The sequence below is a fragment of the Chinchilla lanigera genome, unplaced genomic scaffold (assembly GCF_000276665.1).
Source record: "Chinchilla lanigera isolate Chin_1 unplaced genomic scaffold, ChiLan1.0 scaffold00017, whole genome shotgun sequence".
NCBI lineage: Eukaryota > Metazoa > Chordata > Mammalia > Rodentia > Chinchillidae > Chinchilla > Chinchilla lanigera.
In genome coordinates this window covers 3935034-3940986 of record NW_004955418.1, presented here as the reverse complement: position 1 = coordinate 3940986, position 5953 = coordinate 3935034, and positions in this window count along the sequence as shown.

Sequence of the window (5953 nt, the reverse complement as noted above, 5' to 3'; positions counted from 1 at the left end):
GAAAACTAGTTCATGGGAGGAGAAGACAGCAAAAGCAAGCAAGGGGAGGTGAGAGGGAAACATTTCTGCCCCTTGTATTGTAGGCAGGCTACCCACCCTAAAGCAGATGTAGCACTGGACTTTGAATCAGTCAAAAACTCTAGATTCAGCTACCTCCAAAAAAGCCTAAGACTGCATGAGGCTTTGGGGGGACATCTAGACACAAACCATTAACACCCATTGTCTCTAATATTGATACTTGGATAGTTATTGATTTAGATTAAAAAGTTGGTAAATTTGTGAGTGTGTGTGAGTATGTGTGTGTGTTAGCATAAAGCTAAGTGGCTATTAAAAGATCAACAGTAGCTTCCGTCTCCTTTCTATAAATTTTCTATCAGATGTTGGTGTACTTTAGCGCTCGTTCAAAGGTACTCCTACCACTCTGTGTAGTTTCATTAGTAGACCTCACTTCGGGAGAGGGCTCCCATACCTGTCTCTGAAGTACGCACTTTTCCTGAACCCTTTTTTAACTGAAGAGCTGACCTGCAATACCTATCATCCTACAACTATAAATAAGGAGTAGCACTCATCATTCCTGAGAGAAAAGTGCTCTTGTCTTTTATTTATTCTCCCTGCAGCAAAACAGAAAGCTGAACTTCATCTGTGATTTCTCCACCTTCCTTACCACCCCACATCCTCCCAGTTCTACCTTAGAACGGGGCAGGTGTGTGCCCACTGATTCTGTTTCTTGTCTGGATTATTTCAGCAGCCTCTTAAGTGCCCTGGACCTTTGTTCTCTAATATATTTCCCACTTGCAAGATCACAGCTGTCTCAGGATGCAAATGAGTTTTATTGATCTCCTTCTGAATGCACAAGGTTGTTCACTATTTGAATGCTCACCTGCTGACCCCATTCCTCCGCTGTCACCTCCCATCCAGTCTCAGTGAGCGACTTGCTGCTACCCCAGGAAGCATGCTCTTAAATGCTCTTTAACTGAATACCACTTAGTCTTTCTGCCCCTCAACCTTGTGTTGTGATTAACTCTAACTTACCTCATGAGGTTATAAAAAGTAATTTTCTCTGACAAGACTTCAATGAAATCTATCTTCACTCCTTGCTGAACTACTGTGCTCCTGTAGAATCTCGTCCCCCGCCAACCACAGAATTTCTCACAAGCTGAGTATTTATTTATGACTTTACAAATTTAAAATTTCATCCAGATTATATGTGCATGTGATTTAAATAAGCAGTGTCATAACCCTTATAATGAAATGTAAAGACAGCTACTTCTGACTCTTTTAGGTGCTTTTTTATTTCTAATCTATTATATCCACGCAATAAGCTTCTACTACTTATACTGCCATTTCTGAATTTGTCAGACTTCTTTCTGTGGAAAGTAAAAATTTAATGGTTTTTCATCTTTCCATGCAGGCCACCAATATCCATACACACATAAATATTTTTTATATATATACAACTGTACATATAAATAGATATCTATAGATTATAATTGCATTATATAGCTTGATTACATTTTCTTTCTTGTACTACTTTTTTGTTTTCCTTGGGAGGAATAATTGTCTCTTTTTTGTCTTACTTTTCTAAACAGCTATTACTAAATCATTTGCATAATCTTTGCCTTACATAAAAGTTCTCAATATTTTGATCTGGACGTATCTTTTGTGAATTTCATTTCCTTTAATCCCCCTCTCCTGGATTCCACTATTTTCTTGCTGAAATACAAAATGATTTGTCTGTAAACCAGTAGCTCAGCTGGCATCTGGGGTTCAGCCCCACCCTGTGGACTCCTTTTGTCTCCCATTGTGTTATTCTATTATCTGTGTCTTTTGTCTTACTGGCTATTGTCTTCTAACAGGACACTGCCTCTAGAAGCTTCCTTAAGGACGTGTATAGAGACAGATGAAGGGGACTTTCCAAGTCTGAAAGTGTCTTTATTCTACCCTTGATGGTGAGTATAGAATATAAATTGAAAATAATTTTTTCCTGAAGCATAGAAACATTATTCCAGTTTTTCTATTCTATTTCACTGCTGACAAGTCTGACAGTATTCTAATCCTTTTACTACATATGCATTTTTGCTTTTCTAAATCAGTTTTATTATGTCGTATATATCAAAGGTGATAAATATTAAATGTACAGTTCTGAGTTTTAACCAACGAACAGTGAAGTAACTACAATTGTGGTTTAGAAAATTTCTATCAGGCCACAAGTTTCCTCACGTCATTTTTTTTTTCTATTTTTTTCCTTATTACTACATATTTGCAATCCAAAATGTCATATTCATCCTGGGGAGTTGGTGCATGTGCATATCAATCCCTCCCTTAGCCTGAAAAATATTAATCTATTAATTTCCATTACCATAGTTTGCCTTTTAAAAAAAAAATCACACACGCACGCACACACACACACACACATATATATATAAAGTCAGTCATGCAGTTTTGTCAGTGGCATTTTTTTTTACATATAGTAATGATTTAGACATGTTGTTGCATGTCTATTATTTCATCCATCTGTAGTGTGGACAAGTTTTCCTTTATATGAATATGCTAGTCCAAAATTTGTTTGCCTAATTATTCATTCATAAACTTTGGATTATTATAAGGATACTTCGAACATCTAAGTGAATATCTTTGTGTGGACTGCTTTAATTTCTCTTGCTTAAACATTTAGGAAATTGTTGGATATATGTTTAAAATGATAATAAACTACAAAACTGTTTCCTGAAGTGGTTATAAAAATTTTCATTCTCAGCATCAATGCATGACAGTTCTAGTTGTTGACTTGCATACTTGTCTTTCTAACTCAGCAAGATGGCCACGGGCTTTCTGAGTTTGCCTTCCCTGAAGCCGACTGGCAATGCTGGCTGACAGAAAACAGCCTATTTCTTATTCTTCAGATTTCATTTCTCAGACTGAATACATACAAAGTAAGCATTTACAGCGCTTGAAATTCAGGTAAAAATGCTCCTAGTATCATTCTTTAAAATTGTAATTTAAGAAACAAATATCGTTATTCTAAATAAATAAATAGCCATTCCATACATTAGGAAAGTATGTTATTCTTATTCTAATTTTTTCCTTGAAAGGCTAGAGACCCATGTAAACAGGATCCAGCTCTAAGACTGGTATAATTTGACAATAGTTGATTTTATTTTGTATTTGGCTTGGTATCAGGAAAAAATTCTGCAGGAAAAATTTCAGCTATCAAGCACAGCACTCTTTGCCACAAAGAGTGTAGTCTTCCTGAAAATTCTTGTGCATCTCCTCAGGAACGTAGATCTAATGGCTGATGTCTCATCTCCTCAGTATGAGCAGATTTGGGAAAGCAGACCTGCTCTAAAAGGTTAAGGTGCTTTATTTGTCTCAAAGGACTCCCGATCCTCCCAATGAGAGGATCATTACATTACATTACATTACATTACATTACATTACATTACATCTTCCATATTAATGTGCTTCAATTACAAATATAGACGACCTGTAGGGAAGATGACATTTGGGAGGAGCAAAATAATTCATATGGCATAAGCCCAATAAATTTCATGGCAATCATGAGCAAGTATGGGTTCTGGATGAAATCAATTCCTTTGATACAGTCCTATTTTCTTTGCTTAAACTGAAAAATTAAAATGGTTAAGAATTTACAAAGCTCACAATTTTAGAATGGACTAAAGTACTTATTCTGGAAGCACAGTGTCCTTGTTGACACAGAGCACTGATCCCAGGTATGTGAGTAACTGAAGAGGGATACACGCGTACCGTCTCACTGATATGAAGAGGAGGACTGTCGTATAAAGTACACCCAACAGGAGCATCCAACTCTTCCCAGTACTTCTTCAGCGGAAAGGTGTTGACATTGTAGGAGCTTTCTCAGCAGTGTTCTGAGTGTATGTCATTGGATCCAACTCTGAAGCTATGAGCATTTTGCATAATTTTTTAACATTTAAAGCACATATTGTTAAATATCAGGTTTGGAGCACCAATAAAAGGGAATAAAGAACTAGGTGCACACCAATAGTTTTTCTCATTTAAAACATTAAATGAGTCTTAAATATGTAATGGAATCACATGGTTCAAAAATCAAAACAAAAAGGAATCTACTGACAATTACTGTTCCTTTTCCTAGGCCCTTTCCTTTCCCACTTCCTTCCTCTTCCATTTTACTAGTTTCCTGTGTTATCTTTCCAGTGTTTTTTTTCTTTTTAAATACAAACACAAGCAGTTATGATTGTGTATTTTTATGCTTCCTTGTTTAATACAAACTTTGACATAATATATAGAGAGCTCTTAATGTTGCATTGTTTTAAATTTAATAACATAATCTTGATTCTTGTCACTTGAATATTGATATAGTACCGAGTAATGTTTCTTTATATAAATATATCCTCACCAGCTCACTTTCATTGTATACCCGAGTTGATTCCTATCTTTTGCTATTACAAACAATGCTGCAATGAATAACCACGTGTATTTTATTTGATATATTTAGTAGTTTAGCTGTAGGATAAATTTTTGACAATAAAATGAATGAGAAATAATATTCTAGTGAGGTGTCAATTTACATTTCTCCACTTATGAGTCAGATTAAACCATTTCATATGTTTAATAATCTGTTTCCTGTAAACAATTATTTTACCCATTTTTGTAAATGTATTGGCTTTTTTTTCTGTTTATACTGTACTTAAAAATATCCATAACTAAAGAGAGTAGGTCTTATGATCTGAATTGCAGGTATTTATTCCTGGAGTGTCATTTGTTTTGAGTTTTACTTGTGATGTATGTTTACTAGGCAAGAGGTTATTTCTTTTTAAGTTAGTTGACTTTTATGGGTTCTAATTACTGAATCCTTGAAAGTCCTTCCTAAATCTAAGGTTGTAAGGGAATTCCTCCATGCACATTTATCTTTATGTTTTTATACTGATATATTTGATTCATTTGTAATTACTTTGATGTTTAGTCTGAGGTATGTATTTAATTTTACTTTTGCATATGGCTCCTGACTACCCAAACACCATGTATTAAAAGTCCTACTTTTTTGGCTGTTTGATATACAACTTTATAACATAGTAAATCTAAGTGTGAATTTAGCTCTATTTCTGAACTGTCTATTCTAGCAAAAGTGTACAAAGTGGGAAGTGGGAGGAGATTACCACTGATATACCTGAAGCCAAGCCACATTTGTTATTTGCAAGGGAAGGTAGAAATGTGTTTTTAGGAAAGACTTTCTGAATAAACAAAGAGTCGACCTCTCTTCCGGGAAGCATGAAGTTGGGCTGGTTTCCAGAACTGAGAGATTTTAAGAGTTGGCTGACATTCAGCATGGAATTTGAGAAAAACTGACTTTCAGGATGGTTTACTGAACTAAAGGTGTGACTGACTGATTAGAGCTGGTTTAAACCAGTGTTGTGGTTATTTATTTGCTACTTTACACACTAAAGACAAGGATCGAATTTGGAACATAGGACCTTTTTCTTCTCTGTTTCATTGTGTTGCTCATCTATTTCTACCATATGACAATTCCAACCAAGCACACTGTGTTTTTATAACCAGTTGTCTGATAGCTCTCAACATTTCATGAGTGAGGTAATTTCATAAGCATCTTAATAGTAGGTCGAGTTTCTGCACAAACCTTGGTGAGTTTACTTGTCACTGTTAAATTTTTATATTTTCACCATTTTGTTTTGAGTGGTGTAGGCAAAACTAGTTTTTTTTATTTTTAAGGGTTAACAGAATCCCTGTTTTATAAAATGTGTGCTCTGATTCCGTTAATAGACAAGAACAATACAAACGTAGAGATGAAGTCCTATTGCCAACTCTCGCTATCAATCACTATGCCAATGTTTGTACATAAATAATTCCCTACCACTTTGTTTGTAACTCTGTATTGTCTGTATTGTGCTTGTGATATGTTGTAAAATGTTGTATGTCTGTTAATGTTTCCCTCCTTTTA